General features: G+C 40.8%; 1 protein-coding gene across 2 annotated transcripts in view; it reads left to right on the forward strand.

Annotated features, from left to right (window-relative positions):
* Window positions 1-23,453, forward strand: part of EXT1 (exostosin glycosyltransferase 1) — a 262,787-nt gene that overhangs the window by 9,992 nt on the left and 229,342 nt on the right. The gene's annotated exons all lie outside the window — the stretch shown is intronic.

The raw sequence follows: 23,453 nt of genomic DNA on the forward strand, positions 1-23,453 counted from the left end.
TCAGAGTTGCACAGAGCAGTCAATACCTCAGGCCACCTTATGTCACAGGATTTAGTATGAGGGGACATGCACAGAAACTGACCTGGAACTGTTGCACTCAGTTCTCAGGACCCAGCACAATACCTGGGACCGGCGCCTCTCTTCCCACTCTGGGCCTTCCCATCTCCGTGCCTGGCACCTCTGTTCCTGCGCGTGTCTTCTGGCTCCTGGCCAGTCTTTCCCGAGCTGGAGGAAAGCAGCCTGATTGCTTGGCTGGTGACCATTACTCCATCTGGGTGAGCCATTCCTTTCAGGTGTGGTGTGACCTCCCCAGTTAAAAGAGCATCCTATCACCTTGCTATTTTTTTTTTAAATATATTTTTATTGATTTCAGAGAGGAAAGGAGAGAGAGAAAGACACACACACACACAACACACACACCAATGATGAGAATCATTGATTGGCTGCCTCCTGCATGTCCCCCATCGGGGATTGAGCCCACAACCTGGAATCAAACCTGGGACCCTTCAGTCTGCAGGCTGATGCTCTATCCACTGAGCCAAACCAGCTAGGGCTCACCTTGCTATTTTTGATTGAATTGGTGACCATCCTTTTGCAAAGAAGAGCCTGAAGTTGCTTCCTGGAACAGGCGACTGTGGTTAGGGGAAGTTGGCTGTGGCGGGCACTGTTGAAGCCATATCCTGTTGGCACTGACATATTTGAGCCCAGTTGATGATGCTGATAATAGCAATAGCAACTAATATTTCTTGAGCGTGCACTGTGTGTGGTGCCCTGGGCAGTATCTTCTTTAATCTTTATGTCCACCCAGCAGAAAGATACTCATTTTTAGATGCAGAACGGAGGCAGAGTGACTTGCCTGGGCGAGGAACCGCGGCCACCTGACTCCCACACCTGCGTTCTTAACCACGGCTTCTGCACCGCCGGCACTGATGTCGTAAAGGCCACATGCTCACACACAATACTGTGATTGATTTATGGAGCATCACTTGGGTTTCTCACCTAGAATTTATTTAATCTTACTTTAGCGAGACAGTTCTAACCAGTTTGGTAATCTGGTTTCGCAGCCCACAGTAGATGAGAGAAGCAGTAAATTTAAGGAGAGAGGGATTCTTGTGGACAGATCTGCGAAGAAGGGACAGCTGGCAACCCGAACGCGAGGAAGCAGGCCAGGAAATTATAAATGTGACGGCCAGAATTAAAGAAGCGCTGCAATTTAAGAACAGCTGGCCTGGTGCCCGAGACTGTGTCCTCCAGACTCCGCAGGAGTGTGCCTGTAAATCCCACCCCGCGCACCGTGCCTGTCACCAGCCCGAGCTTCTGTAAATATTTGATGAACTACCCCACAGTCAGTGTTGACCTGGAGTCATCACATGTGTACACTGTCCTTTGTGTAAGAAAGCAGAGAAGCAAGGAACGCATTCTGTAACTCTTCTTATCTCCACAGTTAAAATAAAAGTATTGGGTTGAGCAGCGACCTATGAACCAGGAGGTCACAATTCGATTCCTGGTCAGGGTACATGCCCTGTTATCGGGCTCTATCCTCAGTGGGGGGTGTGCAGGAGGCAGCCAATCAATGATTCTCTCTTATCATTGATGTTTCTATCTCTCTCTTCCTCTCCCTTCCTCTCTGAAATCAGTAACAAAATACATTAAAAAGATAAAATAGCCGAAACCGGTTTGGCTCAGTGGATAGAGCGTCGGCCTGCGGACTGAAAAGGTCCCGGGTTCGATTCTGGTCAAGGGCATGTACTTGGGTTGCAGCCACATCCTCAGTGGGGAGTGTGCAGGAGGCAGCTGATCGATGTTTCTCTCTCATCGATGTTTCAAACTCTATCTCTCTCCCTTCCTCTCTGTAAAAAATTAATAAAATATATTTAAAAAAAAAGATAAAATAAAAGCATTTTGGTGCTCCTAAGAATAAGTTCTCTATTTGAAAATGTGTCTGCCAAGCTTAGCAAGTTCTCCAAAGGCTCCAGGTGCATGCATGGGGTCTCCTATGAGTTAGCCTTGGAGTCCTGGTGTATGTCCCGAACGCGGATGTCTGGAGTTTTATGGCACACATTTGCACTTGTTATGGGAAATAAAAAGCTTCCTGGTATTGTGGTGTGGTCTTGTGTGGGTAGCTATTTTTGATTGACTGGTGCCCAGAATGACTTGGGCTGTGGCTTCCAGGTAAAGAAAATGGCCCTAGGCCCGGCTGGAGTTTGGAGACTGGACAAGGGAGGTTGCTTAGAGGTGGCCCTGGCAGGTATGTTGGGGCACATGTCAGTACCCTGCTTTCTGCACATTCCCAGGGTGCCCAGGATGAGAGCTGCTGTGTGAAGGCTTAGAGTGGATTGCATGCTTCCTACATACGTTCCAGCACCCTCACAGGTTGGTGGAAATCATGCACAGCACTGCTGATAAAAAATAGGATGTGCCGCCTTCCTACTTGAACTTCCTGGCAGGCGTCTCATAGTCCATTCCCATGATATCAAGATGGCGTGTGTATTTCTGCCTGCCTCTCCATCCCAGCCTGTGGCTGAGCCATATTCCTCCCCTTTTCTGACCCCTCCCCACCCCCCGCCCTCCCTTCTCTTTTTCTTGGAAAGCTGCCCCCACCTCCATGTTACTTCTTCCAGAGCCACTTCCAAGGTCTCAGATGCTGTCAAATTCTCCTGGTACGTGCTCTTATCGAACATTTAATATTTGCCACAGCTGTGGCTTTATACTCATTTAACTACCTGCTTTTCTCTCTCCTCAGTGGATTGCATAGGCCCCGAGAGGAGGATTCGTGTTGGTTTTTCATTGATTTACTCAACAAATGCTTATTGAGCACCTACTGTATGTGAGTACTAGGGGTTCAACAAGGAGCAAAACAGACACCGGTCCCTGCCCTCAGGATGCTCATTGTCTGGTGGCTGGGGCTAATGCCATGCCAATTATGGCTCCTATTAGAAGGTGCTAGACGCTGTGAAGAAAAGTGGCTAATGGAAAGAGGATGTGGCCCTGAATCTCAGCCTAGGGAACCTCTGGAATGCAGCTGGGCCACTCCTGACCCCTCAGACTCTAGGGAGGGCATTCCAGGTGTTTGGAGAGTTACCAGGTGATTTGGATGCATGAGAGTGGGGGTGAGGGTTTTGCAGTTTAACTACGGAGGGAAGGAAGCCTCCTTGTGAAAGTGACATTAAAAACTCACTCACTGTTGTATCTTCACCGCCCAGCACCATGGGAGGCCACCCAGGTTTTGTTGGATAAATGAAACAGATGACATTGGTTTAACCAATGAAAATATTACCACTGTGGGCAGTGTATCCAAGGCCGATTTCTGAAGATGTCACTGTGGTTTATGGTACAGGCCTCTGTGTCCACCAAGTTCATTGAGAGTTTCTTTATTTGTCTTCAAATGGGATGTTTCTTTCCGTAAACTAACCCTCCTCCTCCTCCCAAGGTAGTTTCTTTCTTTTTCGTTTTTTATTGTTGTTTTGGGTATGAGTATCAGTGATGTCAAATTAAGATGAACTGAGGGGGTTTACTGCATAATACAAATCTAAAGAATTTATTGCTACGGGAGAAACCATTATGGTTTTTTTTTTTTATCATTTAATTTTAACAGTCTGTAGATATTGGGACTTTTTGTCCCTCCTTAATTGCAGATTTTCTCCCAAATGGTCTGTTGAATATAACTTTTGGCTTACATTTTTTTTTTTTTTTTTTTTGCTCAGGTTACATCTAAACTCTGTTAACTGATATTGAAGCATTGCCCCAGAGTATATAGTAACATCGTGCTTAATTGAGCTGTCAGGCTTCTAATGAATTCATATTGAGATTTACCATTTAATTAAAAAGCAAAGGGGAGGAAAAAGCAGAGGGAAGGTGTACGATTGTTTCTCCCACTGGCGTCCATTTCCTGCATTTAAAAATCCCTTGCCTTGTTTGTTAGCTTGTGGAAGTGTCTGGGTTATTGCATGAAAGTACTGAAGGTGTGTAGATAAAATGGAGGCCGCCCTGCATCACAATTAGCTGGCTTCTTAGTGGGCCTTCAAAATGGGTTCGGAGATGGTGGCAATCATATGACACTTGATTAAGTATGAATTATGTTTTATGTTTTTACAAAGCTTGGTAAGGTCATTTTCCCAAATGATTTCTAGTTCTGTGTATCTGAACCAATCAGAAAATCTAATCAGAGGGGATCTAATACTGAAATGCTTTTGCTTCACTGAGAGGCAGAGAATAAATTTTTCTTGAAAACACCATTTCTTATATGCTCCTTTAAAATTCCCACTGCATTAAAAAAGCCACCTCTAAGCAGCACCTTTTATGATAACTGCATTTGTAAGCAGGCAAGTGTAATGTTGCAAACCTGTAAATGTAGGGCAGGCAGTCTTTTATTGATTCAGAGAGAGGAAATGTATGATATTTTCTGTATTTAGATTGTAGAGTTATATTATATGTTTTTTTAAAAAAATGAACAGTATTTTATGTTAAGATAAAACTTAAGTACCTGAATGTTTAGTACAGTGAAACGACAGAGTAGTATTTTTCCTGTACTTATTTTAGACTTAGCCATGTCTGAGTAACCCAAGTAGGATAAAAGAGGGCCAAAAGATTAATAATCAAAATAAATCCTTTTTTATTGATGTAATTAATATATAACATTGTATTAGTTTTAGGTGTACAACGTAATGATTTAGCATTTGTAGATACTGCAAAATGATTATCACACTAAATTCAGTTAACATACATTACCTTACATAGTTACAATTTTTTTTCTTGCGATGAGAATTTGAAAGATCTGCTCTCTTAGCAGCTTTCAAATATATAGTATTGTTATCTGTATAGTCATGCATGACTTAATGACTGGAATTGCTCTGAGAAATGTGTCATCAGGTGATTTCATCATTGTGCAAGCCTCATAGGGTGCACTTGCACAAACCTAGATACTGCAGCCTGCTGCACACCTCGGCTGCATGGCTCCCAGGCTACAAGCCTCTATAGCAGCGGTTCTCAACCTGTGGGTCGCGACCCCCTTTGGGGGCTCGAACGACCCTTTCACAGGGGTCGCCTAAGACCATCAGAAAACACATATATAATTACATATTGTTTTCGTGATTAATCACTATGCTTTAATTATGTTCAATTTGTAACAATGAAATTGGGGGTCACCACAACATGAGGAACTGTATTAAAGGGTCGCGGCATTAAGAAGGTTGAGAACCACTGCTCTATAGCATGTTACCATACAAAACAACCCGAGATTAAATCAAACACAAGAGGAAATGATGCAATTAAGAGACAAGGTAAATAAGAGATGTTACGAGGCTGCTTTACTTTTTTTGTAAATAGAAAGCATACACTCTAAAATAATGATATAAAATATAGTATAGTAAATACATAAACCAGTAACATAGTCACTTATTTTTGTTATTAAGTATTATGCACTGTGCATGTTTGTGTGCTACACTTTTATCCAACTGGCAGCGGAGTAGGTTTGTTTACAACAGTATCACCACACACATGAGTAATACATTGTGCTACGATGTGACAATAGCTATATTACTAGGTGATAGGAATTTTTCAGCTCCATTATAATCTTGCTGGACCACTGTCATGTATGTGGTCTGGCGGTGATTGAAAACTTGTTCTGCAGTGCATGACTGTAATGCTGCACATTACATCTGAGGACTTATTGTAACTGGAAGGTTGTACTTTTTGACTTCTCTCACCTATTTTGTCCATCCTTCTCTCCCCTGCTTCTGGCAATCACCAATCTGTTTTTTGTATCTATGATTTCATTTTTTTGAGATTCCACATATGTGAGATCATACAGTATTTGTCTTTCTCTGACTTATTTCATTTAGCATAATTTCCACAAGGTTCATCTGTACTATCGCAAATAATAGGATTTCCTTCTTTGTTAAGGCTGAATAATATTCCTCTGTGTGTGTGTGTGTGTGTGTGTGTGTGTGTGTGTATAATAAGTTTAGCATCAAGGATGGGTACACACTCATATATATAATTTTCTTCATCCATTTATTCACTGGTGAATACTTAGGTTGTTTCCATGTCTTGGCTATTGTAAATAATGCTGTCAAAATAAATCTTAAGTTTCTATAAAAATAACCTGCAAGATAAGCAGCCTTAAATTCAAAGTATGAAGTAGGTATTGTAGGGTGTGTTGGTGACTGTTTGAGCCTCTTTAGAACTCAGTTTCCCTCATCTGATTTTGCTTTAATTATGTTCAGTTATGTGCAGAGACCAATGAGCTCATCGCTGACTGGGACTATCAAGTGTGTACATGCAGTGTATGTCTGTATGTCTGTTGTGTGCTTGCCCGAGGAGAGGAGCATGGTATTCATGCTATAGTGGTGTCAGATAGTCTTGTCTGGAGAGAAAAGTAGTAAGATCATGGAAGTAACCTTGCATTATATAGATAAGGAAATAGAGATCCAGGGAAGTTGGGCAACCTTCCCAAAGTCCTGTAGCCCATGTGATAGCACCGGGGGTAGAACACACATCTGACTTTCAGCCATGTACCGCATAGAGTTTTGCACACGGGCAACTTCTCTGCTTTCATTTCTTCACTTGTTAAATGGGGATAATAACAATTCCTACTTCATAGGGTTGTTATTGTGAGGATAAAATGAGTAATGTTACATGTAATGTGCTTAGAACAGTGCTTGGCACATAGTAAGCGCTCAATAAATAACCATTGTTACTGTCATTAATCTGTCCCATTATATCATGTCAGACTCGTATAATTTCAGACTTACCCCTTGTATGTGTTTATCATTGTTTTCATTTCATTTCTTTCATCTGACCTGTCTGTTTACAGCTCATTATAATTGTAATGTGCAATATGATATAGTAGCTTGCCAGTCATATAGAAGTTCAAGGTGGTTTGGCAAGTGCCCAGAATTCCAACCACCTGTTGTAACTGCTGCCAAAATGAAATAGATTTTCCTTTCCCATACATTGTTCAACCAAGGGTCCACATCATTAATATGACTCTTTGTCTTTAAAAAAATAAAAGAATTCTTTCTCCTTTTACAGAAATATTGTGTTTCCTACCTGTTCTGTGAAGCTTGGATCCTCTTGTTCCTGCCTCTTGAAAATGTACTAAAAAAAGTTGGCAGATGTGCCAGTGGGATCCCCTGAAATGACCTTCTGAGATAAACCTGCACCGATAGGAAGATAAAACTATTTTTTTTCTTCTCTAGCAATTCAAGTAGCCAAACTGAATCGGGGCACTTGGCAAATCAGGAAGCAATAATAGTGAATAACTCTCTACTTTCAACAGTTTCCATGGCCGTTAACAACTGAAGACTCTTCCTTTAGGATGGCCTTCTCCATGGCAGCGGGAACAGACCCCTGTACCGTTTCTGCTTGTTAAGTTTCAGCAGTGTGTGCCCATCCTTGACGCTCACCTTACGACAGGAGCGGGGAGGACATTGTAGCCTGTGTTTTGAAGATCTGGGAGCGTTCAGACACGTTCTAACTTACACTCTCGTTCTTTCTCTCAGGAGTCACAGTGGCAGTTACAAACATACATATTGTCAGAAGCTTTTTTATAATGCCATTTCTGCCACCAAATCCAGATACGATCTGACTCCTCCTGGATGCCACACGGTAGCAGGCCTTGCTGTGCTTGGGATATGCCACAGGTCACATATCCGTTGGAACCCATCATATTCACACACACACAGGCACGTCAACGCAGGTTCAGATCCTTGTCGTAAATCACAGGTTCATCTAACAGCAGCTCTGGAAAAAGGGCATCTAGTGAATGTTTCACTAAGTGTAATAAACTGAAGCTTTCCTGCCCTCATTTCAACTTTGATAATCCTTGGCTCCAGACAAGAAAGAGGTGTATATTTTATGCACAATAGTGACTATATGCCTGTATTTGCATGTGGAGTTACATAGTCAAAAGTCCAAATATGTTTTTCTGGGAACATTAGTGGGTTAGTTTTGGATATTATTTTCTACCAAGATTTAAGATGCTATTTTTAAAAGTACTACTTTTTTTTTTTTTCATTTTGATACCTTGTCCCGAAGTGTCCCCTTCTCTCTTCTTGAAATAAAAATAGCCCTTTCTTCCAGGAAGTTGACTTGTACTTTCACGTAGCAATGAGATAAAAATAGCCTATTGTATTTCCAATTAACTCATTTAATTAGATGAGGTGAATTAATTGGAATTTTTGGACATGTTCCTGAAAGTCTAAAATACACTCTTTTGGAATTCCCAGCCCCGGTGGTGGCTGGGAGCTGTCTTAGTTTGCTACTCTTCAGGACATGGTGTAAGACCTGTCATTTGAAGCCTGTCATTGGCGGTCCCCTTGGGGGTATGAAAATGGTCTAGTGATTTTTCAGAAAGAGGAGCATAAATCAGCAGGCCGTCCGGCTGCCCTTCAGCCCAGCACATTCCTTGGTTATCACCAGCCTCATCAGCCGGAGCCTTGATTAAACATTTCTGTGTCCACACTGTGCAGGCGTGATGGCAATCTCAGGGTGTGCGTCCAACACCTGCAGGAGGAGGACTCAGAAGTTTTTCTCCCCCTCGATGGTCTCACCCTGTCTAATTTTAGGGGCCTGGGCCTGTAGGCTGTGAGGGTCCTCCCTATGGCCTGTCAGTCAGGGCCTGGAGAAATCCTGGAATTTAGACTGGGGGCAGTTTTAACCTTAGATCTTTCTACTTTGCACTGTAATTATTTAGTTTTTATCTCTCTAGGTTTATATACCTTCCGGGATAAAGCTGGTTCATTCTCTGGATGCCAGAGTTCACCACCCTACCCCCACTTGCCGTAGTGTGCTTGATAGGTGCTTGGTTAAATGTTACTATAGCTCAGCAGTTCTCAACCTGTGGGCCGCAACCCCTTTGGCGGTCAAACAACCCTTTCACAGGGGTCGCCTAAGACCATCCTGCGTATCAGATATTTACATTACGATTCATAACAGTAGCAACATTACAGTTATGAAGTAGCAACGAAAATAATTTGATGGTTGGGTCACAACATGAGGAACTGTATTTAAAGGGCCAGAAGGTTGAGAACCACTGCTAGAGCTGATTAGCCCATTTTTTCTTTAATCTAGAAATTCTAGAATCAAAACAGATGGAGGCATATTCTTGAATTTTGCATCTCTTTTTTAGTTTCCTTTATGTGTGGTCTTTCTCAAATATAGATCAAGGGAGCCCAACAAAAATATTGGGAGCAAAGTACACAGCACCTCCTTTCCTGTGGAAAAATGCACCTATTAGGTTCTTTCTCTCGACCATTGGCCTCCTAATATATTTTAAACACAAAGTTATTTGGATGTTTTATACATTATGTTCTACTTGGACACAAATCAATAAGTCTTATTTCAGGATTTGTATATTTGCTTCTAATTGGTTTCTCAGGCATTAGCACAGTGAGCGTATACTAGTAGTAGATTCTTAAGAAATACTTTTGAAATGAGTGTCTTTGGTCATAGTGGCCTGTTAGCACAGAAAGAAAGACTTTTGGAATTGAATTATTAGAATTCTTTAGTTTTGTTTGGAGTAAACAGTCCAAAGGGCATGTTGAATAGAAAAATCAGACAATGAAAAATAAAGTTTAGAAGAAACACCTCCCCCACTCCCGGTACACCTTGAGGTTCAGCATAGCCGGAGTAAAAGTAGTCTTGTAGCTTTGAAATAACTTGCACCTTTGACTGTCACTTTAGCTACTGGTAGGTTCTCAGTCATAATTCTGTAATATCCCTAGAAGCCTGCTTTATGGAGCTTGAACTGCATTGCGTTGTCTCAGATGGGCCTCCATTCCTGGCCACATAGAGTTTCTATTGCTTCGAATCTGGTTCCCTTCTGGGACGCAGGCTGAATGAGTGACACCACTGAGGAGAATGCCGGTGGGGCTCTCCAGGCTTCTCCACCATAGAAGAACCCTCTGCTCATTCCTGTGCCTCTTCAACTGCCCCCTGTGAGGAGGGACCTCCTGTGCCCCTGGGACCAGAACCTCAGTCCCCACTGTCTGCTGAGGAATGGGGCACCAGCATGCCATGCTCAGCCAACCACCTGGGGAACAGTCAGCTTTCCTGGACTCTAATCCCGTGCACAGGGGATGCAATTCTGTGGCCTCATCCACCAGGGACATGGATTTCCACAGACTGATGTCAACTTTCACAGATCATGCTAGGCCACTTGTTGTTGTTTTGTAGGCCTTTGGTTGGCACTCGCTTCTCTGCAGAGCAGCACCTGGCACCTCCCCCTCCCACTGCCAAAGATGGATTTTATACACCTTTTTCCTAGGGACTTGCTAGCAGTTATCAAGGGACCATCAGGGGCACCTCTTTATGGCTGCCCTGAAAGGCCTCCCTCCAACCTGAGTCACCCCACTCTACTCTCTGCTTCTTCCTTTTCTTTCTTTCTTTTTTTTTTTTTTTTTTAAAAAAATATTTTATTTTCCTTTTTTTACAGAGAGGAAGGGAGAGGAATAGAGAGCTAGAAACATCGATGAGAGAGAAACATCAATCAACTGCCTCCTGCACACCCCCACACTGGGGATGTGCCTGCAACCAAGGTACATGCCCTTGGCCGGAATCGAACCTGGGACCCTTCAGTCCACAGGCCGACGCTCTATCCACTCAGCCAAACCAGTTAGGGCTGCTTCTTCCTTTTCTTTACTCTTTTTTCAGTAACCCTCCCTTCCTCCTGTGAAGGCTTGTGCTTGCACGGGTGCGCACGCGTGTGTACCCACATGCACTCACACACACTCACCTCTTCCTGTCTCCTGACTCTCCCTTATCCCACATCAGGCCTTCCAACTGCCATTCAAGTCAAGCTGCTCGAGCTCATAAGGGTTCTCATCTCAGAATCTCGATTTTACATTTAACTGTTAAGATAGAGCCACCGCCAAGGGTTACAGCATAAACCACAATCTGGTGAATGTTTTGAAAGAAAAAAAATTATTAAAAAAAAAATCCAGATTGCAGGTTGCAGAAGTTAACACTTGAGCCTTGTTCAAAGTTCAAATATTACAGGAAGTGAAAGTTATCTCTAGTGCGTCTCCCTTTTACCATCTTTAACAGTTCAGTGTATATTTCTTTTATTTCTTTTTTTGGCAGGGGCACATATCATTTATTTTCTTGAAAATAGGATATATATGTATATATTTTAAAAGGGGATTGATCTCTCTATGCATATATATATAGAGAGAGAGAGATAGAGATCCCCTTTTAAAATTTCTTTTTTTAATCACTTGATTATATACCAAGTTTTACTCCATGTCAGTACATAAATATCTCTTCCTCATTTTAGCAATTACAAGCTTGTGAAAACAATCATTTGGTTAGATTATAACTGATGTAAAATGTGGCATTTGATTCCAAGCACAGTCAGTCTGTATATTCACCCCTGATTCTTGGTCTGAGAACAACGAGTGCCTTAAATTATTATTTTTTTTAGAAAAATGTGTTGTGTGTGTGTGTGTGTGTGTAACTACTTTACGTGCTTGATATTCTCAGTTGCCCATCCCTGTTTAAAAACCTTAAAGCTAAAAAAGACTTAGGATTTTAATTGATTTTTTAATGTAAAATAAATATATTGTTTATTTTTTCCATTTAGCTCAAACACCAAAGTCCACTAACCAAAAAGACTGCTACACTGAATCAGGACTACTCTGAGATTCAGAATTGCAAAGAATGGAAGTTGGGGTGCGACCCCTTAAGAAAGTGTTATTTGGAAAAGGTCTGTGGATAGTCTTTGTGGAAAGTTGCCAGATACAGTTGCAAGCCATTTCACATTACTTCACACAGCTCTTTCAAAATGTTTATTTTCTGTCTTGCCACTAGTGAGTACAAATTGTAACTAGCTAGATGATATCAAAGTCTAGGACTAGGCTGGAGACTGGGTCTTACTACGATTTGATCAAAAGCAAACAAGAAAGCAAAAGCAAAGGGGGGGAAAGGTAAAAGAAGGGTACTGTGCTTTTCTCACTGTGGGACTAAATTACTGTGTGCTGAATTTTCACTTTCTGATTAGTACTGACAGTTGAACAGATATGATTTATTTCTTTGGGGTCTGGTAAAATATGCCCACATTTAGGTTGACTGTTCTTTTCTCTGACACCACCCCCCCCCCCCCTTTTTTTTTCCTTTGAAGAGCTTGGGTGTATTAATCAGATAGTAGCCATAATATGACATGTCCTTCTATGGCCTGGCGAGTGTTTGCAGGTTAAGTCTGAACCATGCCAGAAATCACTCTGCATTTTTCACGTATACCAGAAATGAACCTGGTTCATTCCATCTCAACAGCTTTACCCAAATGGGTCAGGGTGGATTGGCCTGATTTCATCAAGGAGGGCTAATACAGGGTCTGGCTTAACCCAGGTACCAATAAAACATGTTGTTTTTCTAACCTCTAGGCTTTATATTTCCATGAACACGGGCCTTAAAACAAATCTATGAATGACCTTGTTCAAGTATCTCTGGCTGATTTCAGCTCCTAAGTAATACGCCTGGCAGTGCTTCCTTTCTCAGCTCAGCTGGAGGGAAAAGGCGGTATTCCACAGTTGCTGCTTTATACATTTACTTTCTACCTGCTGGCTTCAAACGGTATTAATTTTTATGTGCTCCTTGTGCATTGTGTTTAATTAAAAGCAGTTCTACTCGCAGAGGTACTTGTAGCTTTTTTTCCTCTCCCTGAAATGAATAAAACAAATAGGCATCTGGTATTTGTTTTGTATAACACAATTTCCATAAAATGCACAGTAATAAAACATAATTATCTGTAAAGGCTTGTTTTATAAGCCTGAGAATGGGCTTGTTTCTACCAGGTTTTTAAATTCAACTCCTATGATAAAGAATCCCTTTGTCCATTAATATATAACAACAATCACAACAAAAGCTTCCCAATTTTGTGCATGAATCCAGCTCATCTTTTATTAAACAAAAGCTTTATTTTCTGTTACTGTGTACATGATAAAGGTTTATCATCACCTTCCTTCCAGGGAAACACATTAGGTTGCTGGAAAATATTTATTTCCTGTTCTGTATTCTGTTCTATTGACATAGTTTTATTTATGATATTTCCCCATAATTAAAGAGACAGTTTTATTGTCAGTTGCTGAATTTTTTAGGTCACAGTCTAATCTATGGATTCTGAAACCTCCTTTTAGGAAAGTACACGTCAAACTTTTCCGTCAGTTTTTATTTTTATTTTTTTTATTATTATTATTTTTTTAATATATTTTATTGATTTTTTACAGAGAGGAAGGGAGAGAGATAGAGAGTTAGAAACATCGATCAGCTACCTCCTGCACATCACCCACTGGGGACGTGCCCGCAACCAAGGTACATGCCCTTGACCGGAATCGAACCTGGGACCTTTCGGTCCGCAGGCCGACGCTCTATCCACTGAGCCAAACCGGTTTTGGCGCGTCAGTTTTTATATAGTGTACTAGAGGCCCAGTGCACGAAATCATGTGTGAGTAACTCCCTGCTGCTTGCCACTGCTCACCACCCCACTCACCATCACTTGCGGGCGGGGGGCAGGGGTGGGGGCTCGTGGGAGGGACCGAAAGGTGGTCAATGCACCTCATGGCAACTGGTAGAGCGGTTGTTCCGGTCGTTATGCTTATGGCCTTTTATTATATAGGATAGGCCTTGTGACCCTTGGTTCCAGAACCCTACCACTGCCTGAAGGTTATTATGAAAACTGTGCTTTTTATCTGAGGCTAAGGTTTTAGCTTTAGTATATGAATAGTTGATGAAAGAACTGTGCTCAAAGGTTTTGAAGCATTGGGTTTAATTTCAGGGTTAGGCTCCTTTCTAAGAATAGAGGTATACTCTCATCTAAGGAAAAAAATTTAGAATGTGGGAAGTATAAAAATTATTAATTTCAGAGGTGGATTTGCTGTCAGATTGGATGGCAGTGCCTACCTCCCTGGGGGGCTCCTGTTCCCAAGACTGTTTTTATTGTTTCTCTCTCCAGCGCTCCGCTTGAGCCTTGAAGTGGTGAATTCATCCGCCGAGGTTGTGTGTCCATTGCTGCAAGAATAAGAGAAGCAGTAACAAAATCATGCAGCGCAGTATTTCAGGATGACAGTTTTATGTGGTTGTGTGATGTTGCAGAGTCTTGTATGTGATATCGACCCTTTTCTTTTGAATCAAAGCCCAGGGTTTTACTGGAGAAGGGAGGCTTCAGAAATAATTTGAGTCTATCCTAAAATCGAGCTCCTAAATAGTTATCCCATTGTGTCTCCCATTAAGCTAATTGCTCACAGGACGTACAAGTACATATATCGAATACTTATATCCAGTTTGAGTAGGGATTCCTAATTTTAATTTTCTAACGCCTTTTTAACTCTATCTTTGTGCGTTGAAATGAACCTGAAACATTTCTATTAGTATGAATGCCAGCTGAATTAAAGAGACCCAGAAACTTGATTTCCCCCCTTTATGTTGCCATCTATTGGAGAATGAATAGCTTAAAATAAGAGCATCCGTTCCTCATCCAGAGGCAGGCTGACTATTTCAATTCTAGACTGGCAGTCATTCTGCGTGCTTACTTGAAATACCATTTTTTGAACATACTTGGCAACTTGAAGTGCCCAATTAAAAAGCTCTGGAGAAAGAGGAAGTCTGCGGCTGTGCAATTAGTCCTCAGGATTCAGAGTGTTTCCTTTATGTCTGGAAGGCCATAATAGGAAATCACTGGACAATAGCCTTATGCCAGGTGCTTAGAATAGAAGGCATTTTCAGGATGGATTATTTCTATACTTTTGCTCCTGAAATGGTTCACCTAAAGAGACTCCCAACTCCATAAAGATACTGGCGGTGTGAAAAAAAAATTTGGCGGGAGGCTTTCACAAAATTCTAGACAATTGATAACTAGAACTAGCCAAATAGGTGGCAGATAATACCTAACCATATACAGGAGTGCTCAGCCTCTCTAATTTATCCGATTGACAACCGTACTCCTCCCACTTGTTATTGTATTTCATTTTTTTTTTAAAGAGATGAGGATTGGGTGCCAGAGAATATGCCAGATATTGTGCTGCTCTCCCTAAAAAAACAAAGCCTCATTAAGTAGAGCTGTATATTCTGAGATTATTTATAGTGTTTATTATAGAGAAACCAAGAACACTAAGCACTTAATAGCTTTCCTTATTTACAAGTCAGATTCATCTAAGGGATATTATTCTTTTATTTTCCTGGTGCGTGAAATGTTCCTTTAAAATAGATTACAAAGGAGGATCAAAAAAGAGGAGGCTATACAGTGACACAAATTTGTTGGCTATGAAAATGCAGAATGGATGAAGCTTTCCTTTTTTAATGCTCTGCCACAAAAAAGTCCATGTTATTTAAGTACAAACACTGCTTTTTGTTGAAGTGAATTCACACACATAAGTAATGTAGGACAGACACGTGTATGTGACTATGTGGCTGTTATTTCCCAATTATATAATAAATGCATTCCATTAAAGTTTGCGGTAAAGTGAATGCCTATTAAGTTAATTATTTTCCCCCAGTGACTTCAGCTGTAGAAATGGCACGGTCTTCCACTAGACTTTGAATGTTTTCAGGTAAGAATACCAAGAAGAAGGAACTAGAGACAAGAAACAGAACAACCCTTTAAATCCAAATTAAACACTGACTTTCTGACGGAGCATCCAATGACTCTCAAAATATTGCCTGTGAGTTCAGCTATGGTATATGACTTTAATAACAAGAAGGCAGTACACAATAGTACCGCAGCGCTGAAGGTTTTACTCTTTTTTCTCACCCTTTGTCCCATTGTTCCCGTGGGAGAGAAAGAACAGTGACCAAGGCTTTCTTTCGCAAGTAGGTTATTTTAATGGTCTCAGCATCCTTGTGTGCATACTGTATGAAACTGATATCCAAGTCCTGTTTTGTCACTTATATATACAGGGATAGACAGAGGTAGGTTTGCAGGTATAGTACACATAAATAATATAATAGTTAATAAATAATAATACAGAAATAAACTTGGGCCCTGACTGGTTTAAACTTGGGCCCTGGCTCAGTGGATAGAGCGTCGGCCTTTGGACTAAAGGGTCCCCGGTTCGATTCCAGTCAAGGGCATGTACCTTGGATGCGGGCACATCCCCAATGGGAGGTGTGCAGGAGGCAGCTGATCGATGTTTCTCTCCCATCGATGTTTCTAACTCTATCCCTCTCCCTTCCTCTCTAAAAGAAAATCAATAAAATATATTTAAAAAATAAATAAATAAACTTGGCATACTCATAACTGTAAACCTACTTTTGCCCACCCCTGTATTTATTCTAGCTCGGAAAAGTCCTTTGCACTTTACCCTCTGAACCTGTAATTAGCAGAGAGCCCTGGTCTCAGTTCTCATGAAGGTGTAGTTGGAGACCTTGATTCTTTCCCATTCAGTTTGGCTGGGAGAACTCAGATGATAAGACCAGTCATTTGTCTATTTCTTCAATATTCTCCCCAAACTCATAGGTGCATTCCTCAGAGTCTACCGTAATGGGAGTATTGGGTCTGGGAGAAGGCACCAGCGAGGACTCAGCAGGCTGGGGGTGGTGGTGTTCTCTTTCACCTTTTTCTACTGAGACCCAGGGAGTAAAAACGAGTGCTTGATTCCTGAGTTTAGACAACCTCTGTCGAGCTGATGTCATGAGGACACCAGGATGAGAAGGACTATTTAGGAGCCAATTAAACTAGTGTGGGCCAGGAAGGAGAGGTGCTGAGATGTCATCCAGGGCACAGGCAGAAGACTTGTCTGTTTAATGGTATGTACTGGGATTTAGTTCTTGAATTCATATTCAGATATGGGTTAGGACTAGACTGGCTTTGACAAGCAGGATCATTACATTAACACTTAGTTGGCTGTCAATTGGGTGATTGGCTACATTTTAAGAAGATCTATTCATGAGAGCTAATAGAGCAGAGGGAACTAGATGGAGAATATTTAATAGAACAGTGTTCTCCATAAATGTTCTTTAACTGTGAAGAGAACTATTCTGTAGATTTATTCATTCATGCATTGACTATGCATTTATGAAGTGTTTTTTGTGTATGCCAAGCTAATTCAAAAGTCTAAATTTCAAACTTGGTTATTCAAGTTCAAAGTTTAGCTAAAAAGCATTGTTTTATCCTGAGAAGGGATTTTATCAAATTATATGCTTAAGATAAGGGGGAAAGTCTGTCTCTCATCCCTCAAGCCTTATCAGTTCTACTGTTGATGGGGCTTGTCTGTCAGCTCTAGGAGGTATAAAAATGTCTTGAGCCAACATGCCCTGCTCCATAGGGTATCTTGCTAACACAGCTTGAGAAACTGGAAGAGTTTAATTGGTTGTGCTAGCCTCACTGTTCTGAGATTCTAGATTTCTTTCCCTCACCACAGACTTAAATCTTCCTCCTCTGTTTTCAGTTTCCAACGAGCTTTCGAATGAGTGAGGGGAACACATGGAGTTGGGGAGACCAGCAAAGATGTGATTGGTGGTGTACTAGTAGATAAGGGCGGCATGTGAGAAAGTTATTGGAAGTTGGATTTTTAAAACTGTGGTTAGATCAGTATTACTTTTATTTAGCCTGAATGTTGTTTTGGGTTGCATGATCTGAAGTGTGGAACTTATTTGTTGTAGAGAATATTGACACCCACATTTACTTAAATTAGCCCATTCTTTATTGCTAAAACAAACAAACAAAAAAAACCCAAAACCAACTTTGGGCATCTGATAAAATATCCTTGTTTTAGCATACTTGATCTTACTATGACTTCGTAATGGTTTTGTTTCTGGAAAGTTTTGTTCACATTGGTATGATTGAGAAAGAGCAGACTGAACTTATAGGAAAACAAATTTAGAATTTCCCAGTTAATAAAACTGAAAGGTTTCTCGTAATCTTAAGGTGTCTAGTTTTAGAAACACTTCCATCCCACTCCCCAGGTGTGAACAACAATGCTTCTTAGGACAATGGTGTGACTTTCCGTGTGAGAATTGTCCCTTTTGCGTTGTGTTATGGTGCATGATGGGAAGGTTTAGAAATACACACACCCCTGGATGCAACAGGCCTCAGTTAGGACATCTACTATTTTTAGCGTGTTTTCCTCTTTTGGGCCTGGCATGCTATCTTTGGGTGAGAAAAGCCATCCACTGGCCCTGGTCTGAGGTCAGACATAGCTGTCAGTTCTCTATAATGGACTTGATGATGTTATTGTTTTAAAATAACTGAAAATTAACATTTTGTCCCTACGATTGTGGCTGTAAGCATGCTATCATTTTAATACTATTAATCACTTTTTTTTTTTTCTTACAGGAACCCCCATTTGGAATAAAAATATTCTAATTCACAATTTCCCCCCTTCCCTGGAAGCTAAATGCTATAACTTAATACACCTCAGTAACACGTGGCTAAAATCCTGTAATTTTTTGTTTTGTTCTCGGCTTTTGTAATTGTGAAGAGGAAGGCATGTAGTGTTAGGGGCTGGGTTGAAAGAGGAGAAGATGGAGCAGTTGTGATCCCCCAGAGCGGGTAAGAGATGGAGAATACATTAGTAGTAGGAGGGCTTTTGCAGGAAATAAGAAGGTACAATTAAATGGGGCTATTAAAGGCACGCCAGCCTCAATTCATTAAATGACTCTAAGCCCCTTTCCCATCTTTCTCCTCCTGGGACTCAGTATTTTTTCAGTGTCACAAAGACCAGGAAGACTGCCAGGGAAGAGATGCTGTTACTTAGATGCCCGCTCCCTCTCTCCCTTCTTCAGGGGCTGATCCTCTGATGAAAAGACGTAGAGAAAGAAAGGTCCCCCGTGCCCCCCTTCTCATCTGTAGTCATGGACAATGAAAATGGGGCATCCTAGGAAGTTACCTGGTGCTGCATCCCCAAATACTCCTGACTTGATAGCAGATACCTGTGTAGACTCCCGTCTGTTTGGAGATGCAACAAAATGGAATTCACATTTGGAAATCTTGTGTGAAAAAACTGCAGACTTTTTTTTTTTTTTTTTAGGAAAACAATGTGTTGTCCAAATCATGTGGAATCTGATTACCTGTGTGACCGAGCGAGAATGTCAAGGCTTGTGTGGTGAAGCGTGCTTGACATCAAACAGTGTAGTTGTGAGTGTGGTAGACACTCTGTCCCGGCAGCTCTTTTCGTGTCACTTATCTCAGCCCCTGTGTGCTCGTCAGTAAAATGGGGATCCTAGTATGTGTTTTACTATAGTTGCTCTGTGAGATTAAATGAGATACAGAGCGGAAAGCATTTAGCCCAGTGCCTGGCATAAGATAAGTGTTCCTCTATATATTAACTAGTTTTTATTATCAATTTAATTTTAGGACACACACATAAAAAGACTTGTTGATCTTATCTGTTAACTGAAGGGTTAGACTGCGAGGAAGCTGAGACCCAGAGATCATATGACCTTTTACATTTGTCCTCAACACCTTCTCCACCCTGTACATGTGGTGTGACTTTCATATATTTAAGAAGGTAGATTTAAGTTCTTCATTGCTGAGGCTCTTTAGGTGGTAGAAACCCCTGCAATTTTGAAGGCATTATCATTGCCTGAATTTTAAAAGAGCTACCTTCAGAGGAAAAAAAATCATACTCTTCCATTATGCCTGAGGCTTGCAGAACACCATTTAAACTACAAGTGATAAAAAGGGCAAGTATTTGATTAAAACCAATCTCCCTTTAAGACTAATGCTTCAGTCTCCATCAGACCTTCTTCAAGGGAACATCAGTGTGTTTTGCTGATGGCTAGATCCAATTTATGGGGAGGTAAAAGGAAAGGCGATTATTTTTTTTAAAATTCATCTATTAGCTTCCAGACTTACACGGAATCTAAAAAATGGTGTTAGATAATAGAAGTCGAGTGCTTAAAAAATGTATGGCTAGTCCTGTGCTTCAAGGAAACAGCTATTTGATCAGATTTTAGGCTGGCACACAGTTCTCATTGATAACAGGCGAGTGGCCTGTAGCAGCTGAACAGCTCAGGAAGCACAAAGGATGTGAACTAGGGGAAGCGTACTCCATGCAATCTTCTGCATTGTTTTTGTGACTGAGATCTCTACGGAATAGTCACATTTCCAGTTCAGATCATTGCATTTGCTATTTCTATTGCTGCTACATCATCTACCACAGGCCTCAGCCTCACTTAATTTTTCACTTACCTTTGTCCCTTTCAAGAGTCAGCTGCAGCACCACCTCTGAGACGGCTTTCTGGCTCCCTCTGTCCATCCATCCTGGGCCAGAGGCCCCTCTCTTTGGGACTTACTAGCACCCTACTTTTGCATCTCCTAGCCTTATGGTGCAGTGTGATGATTGTATTACAGTCATCTCTTTCCTATGACACTGGGATAGGGACCACTTTTGTCTTTTCATCCAGTTGCAAGCAAGGTGCCTGGAGGCGGTCAGTAGTGAATGTTCATTGAATAAATGAGTACATCACGTTCTGCCCAAACCTGGCTTCCCTGAGTGTATATGCCCCCGTAACCTTTTGTAAATGAAACCACTTTTACATCATTAGCCATTTCTATTCTTCTTTTCTACAGAAGTAATTTTTATTTCCACATAAATCTTGTTGTGCCCACTCCCCACCCTCCTACACCCAATGTGGCTTATGCTCTTCTTTTTTTTTTTAATTTTTGGAGGGGTGTGAAGTACAAGATGGAATAGAATGTGGGCTAAATCCAGGGCTATTCAACTTGATTAGACTTCTTCAGTCTTCCAGAATGTTGAGAAAGTAATTAGTCGGGGTGGGGGGTGGGGGAAGTGTGAGAAGAAAGGACTGAGATTCTTTGTATCCAAAAGAATGTTTCTCCTTGGTGATGAGGTAGGCATTGTCGCCCCTCTGCATAAATCCTTAAGCAAAGTACAAAAACACCAGCGGGCCAAACAATGACCTCTCTCCCTTTGGGATTGCAATGCTTTGTATGGGTGCGTTTGGAAATGGGTTTCCTGTTCAGGGTTTTGAGGAGTCATAATGTTGAGTGGCAGGCTAACCTTTGAACTGTTTGTGATTTTGACATCAAAAGGAATTCTGTGCTTTACCAAAAAAGTTTTTTTTTTTTTCATGGCATTAATACTCTTAAGGCACAGAGGGAAGTTAGAATCAGACTTGTGGACATGGTGGAAAAATTAGTATCTTTCGTTTGCTCAGTTTATTTGGACAGTAGTAGATTTTTAAATTTTTTTAAGACGGGGAGCTCAAATCTTTCCATATGTTGCTTTTAATATCCTTACAATTATTTTTCCTATGCAAATTTGGAATTGGTGAAAGGTGGTTTTTTTTTTATGATTTAAATATTCCTCTGATTCTCCAATACTTCTAATTCTGTTAACTTTACTCATGAAAAATCTTGAGGGACATGTTTTTAAGTAACATTTTTATAGTATATGACAACTTTTACTGCAAAAACATGAATTAGCAAGTGTGTGTGCTTTTAGCATAACTTCTCTTTTAATAAAATTAACATCTTAACTGTTGTTTTGGCAAATTTTTCACATAGTAAGTTCTCAATATTGAACTGAATCCAGTTTGACTCTTCCATGTGTTTTCAAAAGTCTGATCTATGTTTCAGTTTGTCCTTCACTCAACTTGTTTTTTTCCTGTGCATATGGAGATGAATCATGATGGGTTTTCCTAGTCGTAATTTTGTAAAAACTAAACACATCCATTGCTCAGTGTTTTCCTACTTATGAATAAGAGTGTTTTAAATCTGTTCGACATGGCATTATGTGATGTGTATTGTAACCAGAGACCAACACTTATATAACTTTATTTCTTTATTCACCCTTCATTTTCAGAAAGATGATTTACATATTTATTATGTACCATGTCTTTCATAATGACCTTTGGGGCTGAGACTTCTTTTTTTCTAAAATAGTCTTGACCTAGGAAGGCTTATTATTAAAATATAAAAAATTAAAAATCAATTCCAACGTCCCCTATTCTTCAACAGATAAATAGTAAGTTATATAAAGAAAGGGTTGCAAGGGAACCTTAGAGTCAAAGTGACATATATGATATAACAAATTTTGTTTTAAAGAATGGGCAGGACTAAATCATAGTGTCCAGGGAGGCTTGCTTGGGTGATAAAACTATAAAGACATGCCAAATATGATTACTATTAAAAGCAGTCTACAGAGACATTGCCAGCAGTACAGGGAATGAACACTCAATTACTGACAGCAGCATGTTGGTATTTATAAATGTTCTCTCTAATTTTTTAAGAAACCACAAATGAAATCAGATTACAGGCTATAGGTTCAGATTTTAGTTATAGCCAATGCGAAAGTGCTGAGTTGTTAATAATAATATAGAGAATATTTTCTGAAGTGTGGACCTAGCAGGAATACAAAAATAGAAAGGTGGCTCTCTCTTTTTTTTTAATTGTGAGGTAAATTTATTACTGTTTTGTCTGCTACTTATTACTAGAGTCCCTATATTAATTCTGGTTTTATTGTTTTTCAGAAAAATTAAGACCTAAGTCTTCTGCTGAATTCTGCTTGGTTTTGTTATTTCTTTGGCCTTGTCCATTCATTCTACAGAGATCATCAAGCACGTTCACTCTGCCTTGCCTTGTGCTGAGGCTGCAGAGAATAACTACAGGCAGGAGGTAGCCCCGCTTTAAGAATCTCCCAGGACGAGGTCTTGAATAGCAGTAAGGACTCATTATTTTTGCTGTAAAAATTTACGGAGATCCATCTAGAATGCCATTACTGGGGTATATGGCTTTTCTTTTGTAGTTAAAATACCCATTTTGTTCCCGTTTGGTGGGAATTTGCCTAGGGTGGTCTCAGGGGAATCTTCAGCAGGGAAGCCTGGGAGCCAGTCCTGGGGGATTGTGCAGGGCCTGGTGGTCTGCCTGGGAAGGCTTGAGAATGCCTGAAACTAGAGCTCACCGCTCATTGGGCCATTCTCCAGGGGTCGCACAACCCTTGGCATTCCTCGCATACTACCTTGGAAGGCACTTGATTGCCTCCTAGGAATTCTGGACATTGCAGCCATCATTTGTTTATATTATTTTTTCCAATCTAAAATGTGCTTTTTGGAAGAAACACGAATCTGTTTATTTAACTCCAACAGCTTGAGCTTTCCTGTGTTGTTCACCTTTCATTGAAAATTCTGTATGGAAACAGAATTTCATTCTTCCCTTCTGTGTAGTTTTCAAAGGGGGCGGGGAAGTGGACCATTACTTTACAAAACATTTTAGTAAGAACAGCTCCCAAAGTGAAATCTATATGAAGTATTTTATTATTATTATTAAATATTATTTTAAATATATATATTTTTTATTTTGGAGAGGAAGGGAGAGGGAGAGAGAGAAACATCAGTGATGAGAGAGACTCATTGATTGTCTGTCTCCTGCACGCCCCCTCCTGGAGATCTAGCCCGGAACCTTGGGCATGTGCCCTGACCAGGAATCAAACCGTGGCCTCCTGGTTCCTAGGTGGACACTAAACCACTGAGCTACTCTAGCTGGGATATTATTATTATTA

Source organism: Myotis yumanensis, unplaced genomic scaffold (genome assembly GCF_028538775.1).
Source record: "Myotis yumanensis isolate MYYU_CA2020_CCGP unplaced genomic scaffold, mMyoYum1.0.hap1 SCAF_15, whole genome shotgun sequence".
Classification (NCBI taxonomy): Eukaryota; Metazoa; Chordata; class Mammalia; order Chiroptera; family Vespertilionidae; genus Myotis; species Myotis yumanensis.